Genomic DNA, 14650 nt, shown 5'->3' with positions numbered 1-14650 from the left:
AGGGAAATTCAAATCAAAACCACACTGAGATACCACCTTACGCCAGTTAGAATGGCAAAAATTGACAAGGCAGGAAACAACAATTGTTGGAGAGGATGTGGAGAAAGGGGATCCCTCCTACATTGTTGGTGGGAATGCAAGTTGGTACAGCCACTCTGGAAAACAGCGTGGAGGTCCCTTAAAAAGTTAAAAATTTAGCTACCCTAGACCCAGCCATTGCACTACTGGGAGTCATCATTTTAAATGGAGTCCCTTAGTGCATGTGATCTTGTATTATCTTGAAACTCAATCATCATTAACTTGCCTCTCCCAACTTTATAGAAGGAGGAACAATCCTTATAATAAGACCTTTGCCATTCAATGATATTTCAAAGAAGAGAATTAGGGAAGATAAGGATGCCTGTTACCAGCTGTTTATCAACTAAGAATGTTTCTGTTCTTGGGATAGTTAAGGTGTGGTTGAAGTTTAAATGATTTGTTCACAGAAAGAATTTTTTAAATACATAAAATAATCTTTGACCTTTACTAGATTGAGTCAACAAGTACAAGAGAACTCCCAGTAAGTGTTTTGCTCCTCCTCCAGAACATCAGCGAATTTGGGGAGAAAATGGCGCCGGAACATCCATGTCTACATGTGGACGCTAAGTATTTTCTATTGTTATTACTTGTTATTTTATGATAAGATAGCAAAGAGATGTGATTGTGTTTTGCCTTGAGTTCTTTTATAATAGATGTGCTCAGAAATGTTAAATTTTGGTGAAAAAAAATGAAGAAAAATATTAAGTAGTCAAAACTATTATTTGCTACTACCAACTGTACCTCATGCTGAGCGTTTTATGTAAACCATGAGTTTATTCAATCATTGTGGTGATAATGGTGAGAATAGGTAACATTTGTTAAGCAGCCATTATGTGCTTAGCACTGCTGGGCCCCCAGGGTACAGTAGTGCATGTATGAGGCAGGGTCCATAGGCTCACAGAGATGAAGGGTAGTGATGTGGTATAGACAGATCAACAATTAGGAGATGGGGTGGGGGGGGGATGTGATGGGAAAGGACAGGCTGTCCCAGAAGCATGGATTTATTGGGAGGATAAGGAGAAGCTGGGGGGGGGGTCACACAAGACTCTCTGGATAAAGTGATATCAAAACAGTATGAGTTAGCCACAAAAAGAAGGTCAAGAATATTCTCAGAGGAAATCTTGAAGCAGGAAGAAATATCCAAAGGGTAGAATATGCATGACATTTTCAAAGGACTGAGACATTTTCAATATGGAGAAGCAGAGAATGCAAACATGGAGATAATGAAATGCAAGCTCTGAAGCGAAGTTTGGGCTGCTCATCAAAGCCACGCTGGAGGAGCGGAAACGTGGGATCAGAGGGGATAGTGTCATGATCTGACAGGTATGTTAGATGGATTATGCTGTGCAGATAAATGATGGAAGGGGGCGAGGTCATTGGCAACAAAGCAAATTAGTCAAATGCAGTCATTTGAGAAAAAAAGGTGATGATAGCCCGACACTAGGGGAGTGATGCAGGAGTGGATGAAATGTGATTTGATTGGCAAGGCATTTAGGATGCAGATGTGGTAGGCCTCAGTGTTAGTGAGGGACGCTGAGGAAGAAAGGTATTGCCAAGTATCAGCTGTAGATTTCTGGGGAGGTAAAGGCTGGCATTTAATGAAATTGGGTGCAGAAGAGGGGGAGTTGATTTTGGGGTGAGGGCAAATAGAGCATTTAGTTTTGATGGGCTGAGTTTTAGGTGACCATTGGATATTCAAATGAATCCAAAACTTACATGAAACTTAAGGAGGTTAAACAGTTGTTCAAGGTTACACAGACAGGATTTGAGCCCAGGATAATCTGGCTCCAGATTCCCTGCTCTTTTTTTTTTTTTTAAGAATTTATTTATTTATTTGATACAGAGAGAGAGAGAGAGAGAGAGAGAGACAGCCAGCGAGAGAGGGAACACAAGCAGAGGAAGTGGGAGAGGAAGAAGCAGGCTTCCCACTGAGCAGGGAGCCTGATGCGGGGCTCGATCCCAGATCCCTGGGATCGCCCTGAGCTGAAGGCAGACGTTTAACAACTGAGCCACCCAGGTGCCCCAGATTCCCAGCTCTTAATCACTACAGAACTCTTCTCCAGAGACGTGGACCTTGACAATCTGTGCTCTTTGCTCCTTATTTGAGTCTATAGAGTGGTGTCAGAATACTGCGTTCTAATTCAGCTCTGCCATTAACTGCTTGACCTTGGGCAAATCTTTAACCTTCCAGGGTCACTGTCTCTAAAAGGAAGTAGTGAGATCAGGACAGTATTTTTCAAAGGGGCTTCGCGAGTAAGAGTGGAAGGAGGTCAGGAAAAGAGGGGCATGAACATGCTTCCCTAGAAAAGGCTTATCACCTGGAAGGATTTCTCAAACCATAAATACTTACCTGAGCCCTTTCACTCCCTCCCCATCTGATATGCTCCCCAGCAAGGGCATCCCTTCTAGTTGAGGCTCACGTTCTTGTCTTGGGTTGTATCCTTTAGATACGCTCAGAGAAAAAACACTGATAACCTAGATGGTCTCAAATCCCCTCACATGCTCAAAGACGCTTCAAGATTCTATCACTATAAATCACTTCCCTTCAATTATACAAGACAGTAGTGCTTTTGCTTCTTTTCTTGCTGTTTTCCTTCACTCAACCTGTACTTGCTGAATACTTACTATGGACTAGATCATGCTCTAGACATTTGAGATATAGCAGAGAATAGGGCAAAGTCCTGTCCCTAGTACATTCACATTCTGGTGGGGAGAGACAGATAATAAACTAAGGATAAACAAAAATATCAGATGGTGATAAGTGCTATGCAGAGAACTTCATCAGGAAGGCTGGTGGTGATGCTTTCACAACAATGTGAATGTACTTAATGCCACTGAACTGTATACATAAAAATGTTTAAAATGGTCAATTTAATGTTATGCGTAATTAACATAATTTAAAAAATAAATTTTTAAAAATGTAAGGCAATGTAATGGTGTCTTTAAAATGCTGAAAGGAAAAAACTCAAAAAACAAAACAAACAAAAAAACCAAAAACAAAACCCCAGCAAACCCATAAAATAGACTTCAAAATTCTATATCCAGTGAAAATATTTTTCTAAAATGATGGTATAGGGGAGAAAAACTTTTCCCTTCTTTCCTTCTAGGTTTTATGGCTGGTCTGTTAAATTGACGTGAGACAGATTAACAGGAGAAAAACAAATTTAATTACATATATATGGGAGCTCAAAGACAGGACTCAAGAACGGGTCAGGCAATTGAGGCTTGTATGCTATGTGGAGTTAAGGAATGGGTTAGGAGCCTAGGGCTTCAAAGAGGAGAAGGGCAATTCATAGGAGGAAAAGAAGAACAGGTGTCTGGTAATCAGGTATTCGCCCTGCCACACAGATAGATCATTCAGATTAAAATTTAACCCCAGCTGCCTTTCTGGGCCAGGCCCCCTACCTAAATTTTTTTAGGTAGTTTAGGGAGAGGTGAAATTTTTTCTTGAATCTGATGGGTCTCAACTGCCTTCAACTCAGAACAATCCATATGCCAAAATGGCACATTTTGGGGTGGCCTATTCTGCTCCCTTTTAATGGTGAAATGGGTATATTTTCCTATAAATAGAAGTTGTTCCCTTTTCTTTTTCCCTTCTTCTGGAACTCCAGTTACACTTTCTGTTAGAGCAAGACTGAAGGGAATGCTACCAGATGAAAACCCAGGCCTACAAAAAATAATAAAAAGCATTGCAAATGGTAAATATACATATAAATATAAAATAACATATTTTAAATAAATTCTTAAATTCTTTAAATAATTACTTATGCTTTATAAAAAGGCATATACTAAGAATTTAAAACTAAATTATAAAAAATTATACATTATAAGTTATACACTATAAATTACTCATAGTGAAGACTGAACACCTTTGTCATAAGATCAGAACAAGTTCAAGACTGACAATAGATTCTCACCACCCTTACTTAGCAGGGTACTAAAAGTCCTAGTCAGTGCAATAAGGCAAGGAAAAGAAATAAAACCTACATATACTGGAAAAGAAGTAAGAAAACTGTTACTACTTGCAGACAACATGGTTTTCTATGTAGAAAACTCAAGGAATGTATATTTCAAAAAGAAAACTCCCAGACCTAATGAGTGAGTTGAAAAAAGTCACAGGCTACAGGGTCAATATTTTAGAAATCAATCATATTTCTATACCCTAGCAACAAACAATTGGAAGTTGAAATTAAAAAAAAATATATCATTTATAATGGCTCCAAATAATGAAATACTTAGGTATAAATATAATAAAATATTTTCTTAATTTGCATGCTAAAGATTATAGAACACTGATGAAAGAAATCAGAGAGGAATAAAGAAGAGATATTTTGTGTTTGTGTACTGGAATATGAAATATTAAGGTGTTAATGCTCCCCAAATTGATGCATAGATTTATTACAATCACAGTAAAAATCCCAGCAGGACTCTTCTGGTTATTGACCATATAACTCTTTTATAAAGAGTTTTACATATAAAACTTTATATGAAAAGTCAAAGAAACTAGAATAGACAAAATGATTTTGTACAAGAAAAACAAGATTGGAAGTCTCATGCTGCCTGATTTAAAAACTTACTATGGGGGTGCCTGGGTGGCTCAGTCAGTTAAGTGTCCACTCTTGATTTTGGCTCAGGTCATGATCTCAGGGTTGTGAGATCAAGCCCTGTGTTGGGCTCCACGCTCAGCGGGGAGTTTGCTTGAGATTCTCTCTCCCTCTTCTACTGTCCCTCCCAACCACGTGCTCTCTCCCTCTAAAATAAATAAATCTTCAAAAAAATAAAATAAAAAATAAAAACTTACTATGAAATCACAGTGATCCAAGACAGTGTGCTATTTGCAAAAGGATAGACACATAGATGAATGAGCAGAGTATAGAGTCCGTAAGTAGACCCATACAAACATGTCCAATATATTTTTTGACAAAGGTGAAAAGACAATTCCCCAGAGGAAGCATAGCTTTTTCTACAAACAGTACTGGAACAACTGAATATACATATGCCAAAAAAATAAACGCCAACGCATACTTTGCATAGAAATTAACTTAAGGGGCGCCTGGGTGGCACAGCGGTTAAGCGTCTGCCTTCGGCTCAGGGCGTGATCCAGGCATTATGGGATCGAGCCCCACGTCAGGCTCCTCTGCTATGAGCCTGCTTCTTCCTCTCCCACTCCCCCTGCTTGTGTTCCCTCTATCGCTGGCTGTTTCTATCTCTGTCAAATAAATAAATAAAATCTTTAAAAAAAAAAAAAAGAAAGAAATTAACTTAAAATCATTCATAAATTTAAAGGTAAAACATACAATTACAAAACTTTTGGAAGAAAACATAAGAGAAAATCTTCATAACCTAAGAGTTCTTAGATAAGATATCAAAGGTCCAATAAATAAAAAGAAAAATCGCTAACTTGGAATTCACAAAATTTAAATCTTTTGCTCTGTGGAAGATACTGTTAAGACAAGCTACAGATTGGGAGAAAATATCTGCAAATCAGATATCTGACAAAAGAATTATAGCCACAATATATAAATAGCTTTCAAAATTCAACAATAAGAAAACAAACCTTAAAAAGATAGGCAAAAGATTTGAACAGACACTTCACCAGAGAAGATATATGGATAGTAAATAAGCACATTAAAGATGCTCTACATTGCTAGTCGTTAAGGAAATCTAAATTAAAATCACAATGAGGTGTTCTTACATGCCTTTTAAAATGTCTAATACAGGGGCGCCTGGGTGGCACAGCAGTTAAGTGTCTGCCTTTCACTCAGGGCGTGATCCCGGCGTTATGGGATCGAGCCCCACATCAGGCTCCTCCGCTATGAGCCTGCTTCTTCCTCTCCCACTCCCTGCTTGTGTTCCCTCTCTCGCTGGCTGTCTCTATCTCTGTTGAATAAATAAATAAAATCTTTAAAAAAAAATAAAATGTCTAATACAAAAACAAAAGCTAATGATACCAAGGCCTGGAGAGGATGTAGAGCATCTGGGACTCTCATACATTACTGATGAGAATGAAAATGGCATAGCTACTCTGGAAAACAACTTGTCAATTCCTTGTAAAGTTAAATGTACACTTACCATATAATGTAGCAACCCTACTCCTATGTATTTACTTTAGAGAAATGAAAACTTATGCTCACACAAAAACCTGTATTCAATAATCGTGGCAGTGTTACTCAATTGCAAAGACCCAAATCAACCTAAGTATCCTACTTTGAGCAAATGAATAAACAAACTGCTGTACATCCATTAAATTAAACACTATTCAGAAATAAAGAGAAACGAATTACTGACACTCTCAACAACATGGATGCATTATGCCAATCAAATATTTTATGCTGAGTGAAAGAAGCAAGGTTCAAAGAATATTGTATGGTTCCATTTGCATGAAATTCTGAAAGGAAGGGCGCCTGGGAGGCTCAGTTGTTAAGTGTCTGCCTTCAGCTCAGGGCGTGATTCCGGCATTCTGGGATCGAGCCCCGCATCAGGTTCCTCTGCTGGGAGCCTGCTTCTTCCTCTCCCACTCCCCCTGCGTGTGTTCCCTCTCTTGCTGGCTGTCTCTCTCCCTCTGTCAAATAAATAAATAAAATCTAAAAAAAAAAAAAAAAAAAAAAAAAAAAAAGAAAGGAACAACACTGTAAGGATAGAAACAAGATTTAAGGATGAAGGGAAGGTTTTGATTACAAAGTTGCAGCAGGGGGGAATTTTTCGGAGCGAAGGAACTGTATCCTGACTGTGATAGTTATAGCCTGCTTTATTTCATCAAGATTCACAGAACTATACACCAAAAGAGGAGGATTTTTACCTCCTGTAAATTTAAAAATAATCTTTAAAAATAATGGGAAAAAAAATGGAGTTGATCCTGAAAATGCTTTTAAAGGTGCTTTATGTAAAAATACTCCAAAATAAAATTCCTAAATAAAAACACAGAGAAAATTTTAAAAATGGGGTGATGAATTTGTGGACAATGAGGTCCTTTAGGGGAACACTACTGCCAGTGACCACTAGAGGCAGCACAGAGACGACTGAAGCCCTTCAGGCAAATCCAGAATATAAACAGCAAAAATAATCACAATCTCCATCCAGCCTTTGGAAAATTTGGAATCACACAATTTGCAATTCTGGGTTCCTTCCTTTGTTTCACTCACTCCTGTTAGGGGGAAGGTAGGGTGGGCGGGACGGGGGGACCACAGAAGCATTCCAAGAGGGTGCTTGAATGTGGTAAGTTTGGAGGGCCCTGCCTGGGGGCAGGAGAGCCTGAAGGCAGCGTTCTGGTCAGCGTGGGCTGGTGGAGGGGGAGCTTTCTGGGTGAGCATGTGCCTCTGCTCAAGCTTCTATCCCTCTCACTGGTGTCTGCAGATTGTAACCGGGAACGTGGGACTGGACAGAAATTCTAAGCAGCACAAACACGAACTTGCTTAGCCTGGCAGAATGCCTGAGGGGGCTTGGAAATACGCTGAGGGAGGCAAGGACGAGAGACTGGAGAAAGGTAAGATGACGTGTCTGAGCAGAGGCCAACTCATCCTCACCTCATTTTTTCCTTTGCTTCAGTTTTTCTTTTTCTCTTCCTTCTTCTGCTCTCTCTTCTCTTTCTCCATGCACCACTGCCCGCTGTGCATGTTCCCTCCTCTCCTGAGCTTTTCTGTCTCCTTCCGTCCTCTCTCTTCCTGTCCCACAGTCGGCTGTATAACCCGCATGCCTCCCCAGTGTGGCAGAGAGCAGACAGAGGAGTGAAGGCTGATGGGCCCGTTTTGGGAGGCTGCCAGAACAAATTACCACAGCGTGGTGGCTTATACTAGCACAGATTTATTCTCTCATAGTTGGGGAAGCCAAAAGGCAGAAATCAAATTGTTGGTAGGGCTGCACTTCCTCTGAAGGCTCTAGGGGAGAACCCTTCCCTGCCTCTGCCGGCTTCTGGTGGCTCCAGGTGTTTCTGGGGTTGTGGCTGCATCCAGTCTCTGCCTCCCTCTTCGTGTGGCCCTCTCCTCCTTTTCCGGTGTGCTTCTCCTCTGTGTAACTCAAGGACACTACTGGATTTAGGGCCCACCTGGATAATCTAGGATGATCTCTTCTTAAGGTTCTTTACTTATGAATCTGCAAAAACCCATTTTCCAAATAAGGTCTTATTCATAGATGCTGACAGTTAGGACATACCTTTTGCAGGAGCCGCCATTCAGCCCATGATGGCTGAGATTCCAGTCTCTAGACAACATTCAGTTCTTCCTTTCTTACTCATTCGGTAAGGCAAACAGTTACTGTTGATGAACGGTTACTTAGACTTACACTAGAATAGAACAAGTGAGAAGTAAATGCAATTCATGGGTCCTGTACTTAGGGAATTGATTGTCTGATTGGAGATTTGTAATAAATCCTAAAAAAAAAAACAAAACCCCAAACCACAAAAAACCTACGTAACTCAAGACAGTTAAAGAATACAATAATTCAATAATATCGTGTAAAAATGTAATTAAAAGCAATCTGGTTAGAGATCCAGGACTAGCATATCTCCAGGACTAGCATATCTCATGTTTAAAGAACAATTAAACCAATACCATCATAGAAAAATGGACAAAGGATATGAAAAGAGAATTCACATAAAAATATACAAATTAAACATTCCAAAAGATACTAAGCTTACTCATAATAAGAGAAATGCAATCTGAAATTACTTTGATATATATGTCTTTTCTTATCTATTACACAGGTAAAACCCCCAAAAGTTAGATAATATTCTCTTGGCGAGGCTATGGAAAAAAGGTTAGTTCATACATTGCTTGTAAAGTGTAAATTGGTACAACTTTACAGTGGCAATTGGACAACATGTATAAAACTTGTCTATAAAAAATTGTGGAATGCATATTCTTTGACCCCACATGCCTACTTTCAGGATTTTATTTTACAGAGAAATTAATACAGGTATGAAATGATCTACATTCAAATTATCCTATGTTGCACAGTCATAAAGAGCAAAATATTGGAAATAATGCAGAGATTTCGCTATTAGGAAGCTGGGGAATACGGCTGTCAATGAAGGGACAGAGCTCAGTCCTGAGGAAGTCCTCATGGGGGGTCCCAGGAGTCAAGTCCCCCCTTCAAGGCCCTTATCCATAATTCCTCCCAAATAGCAAACATCTTCCAACCCATTGGAAGGTGAGTGTTTCTCTGCAGCCCTGCTCTCTTCCTGACCTCAGTTTCTACAGTAGTCTCCAGCATTTCATAGAAAGGGTTGTGAAACACTCTGAGGTCCATGGAGAAGGAGCAGATGGAAGCATATGCAGACTTCTATCCAGCGGCCATTCTGGGCAGGCTGACATAAATACACAGGGGCTGGATTCATCACAGCCTGTAAAGCTAGTCCTGTGGGATAAGACCAGACAAAACAACAAAAACCTGATAAACACTCAGCTTGTACCCTTCAGAGGAAATACAGGTGTATATATATGCACACACTCACACACACACACACAGACACACACAGACACACATAGACACAAAATACACATACATTCACATACACACTTACTCACTCTAAAGTTCAGCCCATCAAAAATCAATGTGTCAGGAAAAGCCCACATCAATGTATCTGTGTTTCCAGACTCAGTCTCTCTCTCCTGGAAGAGAAAAAACAAAGGATTTGAATTCAGGTGACTACTCTCTATTCTCTAGGACTTACTACCCATAAAACCTTGTGTGATCACTTACTTTCTTTGTGATTCCATTTCTCTTCAACAAATTGGGGACAAAAATGATACCTGCCAAATCAGTAAGCTTTTGCTGCCTAACACACCAAGCCCAAATTTAGTAGCTTACAACACTGATGTTGTAATTTGGGCACAGCTCTGCAGGTCACCATTTTGGACTGGGCTCAGCGGGGTGGTTCTGGTCTCATCTAGCTCCCTCCTGCATCTGCGGTCAGTGACCAGGTTGCTGGTGGTTGGGCTGGTCTCAGGTGGACTCAAGAGACAGCTTATTTCTGCTTCATGTCGTGTGTCTCCTCCAATTGGCTCTCTCAGACTTATTTCAAGTAGGCAGCAGGTCCCGAGAGAGTCAAGCTCACGAGGCCCCTTGAGGCCTAGTCTTGGACTGAATTGTGTTCCCCTGAATTCGTATTTTGAAGTCCTAAATCTCCAAATGCAGCTGTATTTGGAGATAGGAACTACAAAGAAGCAATAAAGGTTAAATGAGTTCATGATGGCAGGGCCTTAATCTGATAGGACTGCCGTCCTTCTAAGAAGAAGCAAAGACACCAGAGATCTCCCTCTCTTCACAGGACCACAGAGGAGAGGCCATATGGAGACACAGTGTGACAGCAGTTATCTGCAAGCCAGGAAGTGAGATCTCACCAGAAACCAATCCTGATGGCACCTTGATCTCGGACTTCAGTTCTCCAGAAGCGTGAGAAAATAAGTTTCTGTTGTTTGAGATTCCCAGTCTGTGGTATTTTGTTATGACAGCCTGAACAGACCAATACACTTGGAGTTGGTGGAATATCACTTCTACCATATTCTATGGGCCAAAGGAAGACACTAGAGATGGCAAAGGTTAGGAGATGGACTCCATATCCTGACGGGAGGAGCTGCATAGTCACATACCAAAGGGGCATAGATACAGGAATAATAATCTAAAGCATCAACCACACACCAGTTTTGTATGGCGCCATGACATGAAGGATACGAAAGCGCTTCCTCAGTTATGAAGCCCTATATAAATACTAAGTATCCTCAGCATCTTGCCTTGCTTGCCAGCAGTTGTGACTGTTTCTTTAGTACAAGGTGACGTGGTTATGAGGATGTGTCTGGGTAGTACCTTTTTCCTGGGGAGTTAGTAAACGTCATTGCCTAATGAAGAAGTCCTGTAATTCTTAGAACTAACCAGAGAAGTAGTCATGGTTTGAGAAAGCAAGACAGCATTTTCATAGCTTGAAAAGCCTGGAAACAAATATTTGAATGAGTATCCCAATCAATGAGTTCAGGAACAGGAAGTTTGATGGCTGGTTGAATAGTAGAAAGGAAGGATGCAAATCAGGTCGGCTTCGGTGAATTTAGCCAGGCTCATCATCTCCCTGAGAGACGAAGGGGTAAAAGAAGGCTGTTGAGTCAGGGAGGCAGGTGCCTGAGCAGGCAGGTGTATGGTATAGCATCGGACTCTCTTCCCACTGAAACAATTGCTCCCGAAGGTTGCACCTGGGTTCATGAGCCCCCCGTCACGGTAGACTGATCGCCAAAGGAAGAGCACATCCTCATCTCCCTAGCCATCCCCTGTCCTTGCACAGAACTGCAAGCAGCAATCCACTGACAGTTGTGATAAAGGGAGCTAATTCTGCTGAGGTCGATGGTACGGCAGATGGGTGCTTCTGCTCCAACTGAGAACAGGTTGAACCATACAGCACAGCATATCTCAGGATTCGTTCACTGGTGAGAGTAGACATGGGGCTCTGGTTCCGGGGTGGAGGCATACTGGCACCCAGGAAGTGGATCTGTGTATCTTGAGAAGTCAAAGGGGTTGAGGTCTCCCAGAAGACTCCCTGCTCCCCAGTCAAGGGCTGCTTTGGACTCTGACCTCTCTGGAGCTCTGCACACTTGCAAAGTTAAGAGGCAGAACATCACACTCTGCTGGTGCCAGCTCCTACGTACTGGCTCAAGTAGGCAGAGATGCTAATCCGGAAGCAAAGGGGGTCCATTGTTCAGGATTGTGAGCCTGTTTAACACCTTCAGGTCACTCACAATCTCCGAGATGTAATTAATTCATCAAAATATCCTGGGTGGTTCCTGAATGATCCAACACCAGTCTCCAAACTATCATCATTTGTACTACACAGTATTACACTGAGCCCATAACTAAGTATAGATTAAGATCCTACTGTCTCCTGCATCTGCAGTTTGGCTCATTGCCTGACACCTAATAGGCACATTGAATAAGTAAAAGAAAGAATGAACTCAGTAAATATTTGAGGAAGTGATTAATTATTGAAAGGGCACAACCAGGGCTGAAATTTATGAAGTATGTGAAGCACTAAAAACATTTGTGTTTTACTCATTTTTTGTCCCAAGGCCTATACGGGAGTTTGCACATAGTATGTACTCAATAAATAGTTGTTGATCTGTGCTGAAGTTATAGATCCCATCAATTAAATATTACATTGCAAATATACGACAGCTAAGTGCCCCCACAATTAAAGGGTGTGATGGGTAAGATTCTAGCTTTCCTTCCTGAAAAGCCATAGCTCTGTGCCTGTGTAGACTGGAAAGAACTGTCTTCCTCCCTCTGAACACTCCCTGGTGCGTGTCAGCAGGGTCCGGGGCGGCCACATCCACGTTCTGGTCACGATCAACTGGGGAATGTCAGGCACTTCCTTTCAGACCTCTTACGCGTGTTGGGACCCTCATTAGGCTGCATGTCCTGCTCTGTGGCTGTTTCTGTCTCCTTCCCCTGCCCTACCACCCCACACCTCCATCTCTCCATCAAATTCCTAAGAATTGGCCTCAATGTAAAAGAAACTTAGAATGTGTTCAAGGATGAAATATGAACAGCTGCCTTTAATTAAAACACATCCTTCTACAAACTCAGACTGAGACAGACTTCCTGCCAGGGACAGTCAGCCAAGTCTCAGAGGTGTTGAAACCCTCCAGGGAACTGCCAGTGAGCTACCCAAGGCCTGCCCTAAAGTCCCAGCATCATCATCTCTGCAAAAGTTGTCCCAGGTAATGTCCCCCCCCGCCACGTTTACACAGCAGGGGACAGCTTGAGTAAACCCTGTGGATCATGGGGAATAAATTGGTTCCTTGTCCCAAGTCTTCTAGATCAGAAACACAGGGAAAGTGATCACTCCTTAGCCTTTAGAGATTTTTTGTTCACAAAGTGGTGTCCCCAGAGACACCTGAAGCCCTGTTTAGGCATTCCTGAAACTGACCATTGCATCTAACTACTGGACTAATGGCCTCCTCATTTTCCAACTTAACCTCCCTCATTAGGGGATCTGGCAACACTGTAAATGCATTCACTAAACAATCCCAGGTTTAGGGTACCTTCTTGAATATAAAGGTGGTGACACAGCATCCCCATCTCAGGGCCTGCACCTAAGGTTCTCTCCTTCTTTCCATCTGCTAGACTCTCCCCCATGTCCACCAGTCCTTGAGTTTTCGGAACAAGGACAATTTTCTAGAATGCAGACTTCTTAGGATTCCCCTAGGGAATGGAGCCTCCACATTCAGTTTCTCAAGAAGACCACCGCGGTAACGCCTCTAGGCGATCTCAAGCCATCATTCAGCAGTAAGAATAAAAAAGCCAATATTACTGAGGCCTTCTTGTGGGCTGTGCAGCTTATCTGTCAGAGAGAGGCTTTACGTGGACTTAGTTCATGCAAAAACACCACGAAGTGGAATTGTCACTTCCATATACTCATAAGGAAAGCAGGCGGGGAGGCAAGGTAACCCCACTGGAGTCCCCTCCATGTGGCTGCTCAAGTTACAGAAGTGGCCTCCAGAGCCCTGGAAGTCTGCAAAGAAAAAGCTGTTCTAAGGGGGTTCATCAAGCTTGTGGTTCCCTGAACAACCTGATCCCCAGAAGGGTTTCCAGGCAGCTAGGAGAACGGGAGCCAGGATCTGATGACAGAAGAGAGAATGTTGCTCAATGAACTAGAACAAGCCTACTTTGGAGGGATCACTGGACAGAGGGCGCAGGTGAAGGGGGGCCGAGGCTCCACCTTGGAGGGCAGGGTGTGAGCTTTAAGGCACTTTCAATGGTTTCAGATTTTATCCTGAGGGTATTGTCTCATCAGGGAGCACTAAACAAAGGAAGGAGATGCGTGGTTTAACTTTCCATTTGGAAACATTTTTAAATTTTTAAGTTTTTAAAAATATTTTTTAAAGATTTTATTTATTTATTTGTCAAAGAGAGAGAGAGAGTACAAGTAGGGGGAGCAGCAGGCAGAGGGAGAAGCAGACTCCCTGCTGAGCAAGGAGCCCAATGTGGGACTCCATGCCAGGACCCTGGGATCATGACCTGAGCCAAAGGCCTACGCTTAACCAACTGAGGAGTCCCAATTTTAAATCTTTTTAAAGATTTTTAAAGAGCTGTCAACTTTTTAAAAAGTTCATTCCGTGGTGGGTTGGGGAACAGATTGCATCGGGGCAGGAATGAAGACAGATGGCAGGTGAGTAAGGGGCTGGACTGGGCTGGGCCAGGCACAAGAAACCGGGGTGGGGGGTGGGGTTGCTTTCACTTAGTGGCAGGAGGGATGGAGCGAGATGTTCAGATTCGAAAAAGTTTCTTAGAAATACAGAACGGACTGATGAATTTGGTGAATGGAGGAAGCCAAGAATGACTTCCAGTTTTCTGGCTTGAACCACTGGGAGGAGATTCTGGATGGGTTGAGTGACAGGTGCGCCCAGGAGACTTGCCTGCAGGACAGATGTGTCAACGGGGTTTGGTGCTGTGCAGAGGCTTCCTATGGCCCGGCCTCCAGAAGGACAAAGTAATGATCTTACCTCAGTCATTTTTAGGCTGATGCTCACCTCTCCTTACCCATCATCCCTCACCCAGCTGGCGGGGGGGGGGGGGGGAAAAAAAAAGCTTCATC

General features: G+C 42.2%; 1 long non-coding RNA gene across 1 annotated transcript; it reads left to right on the top strand.

Annotated features, from left to right (window-relative positions):
- Positions 1-1131: 1131 nt before the first annotated feature.
- LOC117804113 lies at positions 1132-10432 on the top strand. Its single transcript, XR_004628315.1, has 3 exons — positions 1132-1401; positions 7432-7561; positions 10343-10432. It is a non-coding gene; the product is annotated as an uncharacterized LOC117804113 (long non-coding RNA).
- Positions 10433-14650: the final 4218 nt, after the last annotated feature.

The sequence above is a fragment of the Ailuropoda melanoleuca genome, chromosome 1 (genome assembly GCF_002007445.2).
Source record: "Ailuropoda melanoleuca isolate Jingjing chromosome 1, ASM200744v2, whole genome shotgun sequence".
In the NCBI taxonomy this organism is placed as follows: domain Eukaryota; kingdom Metazoa; phylum Chordata; class Mammalia; order Carnivora; family Ursidae; genus Ailuropoda; species Ailuropoda melanoleuca.
This window is presented reverse-complemented; position numbering and strand designations above follow the sequence as displayed.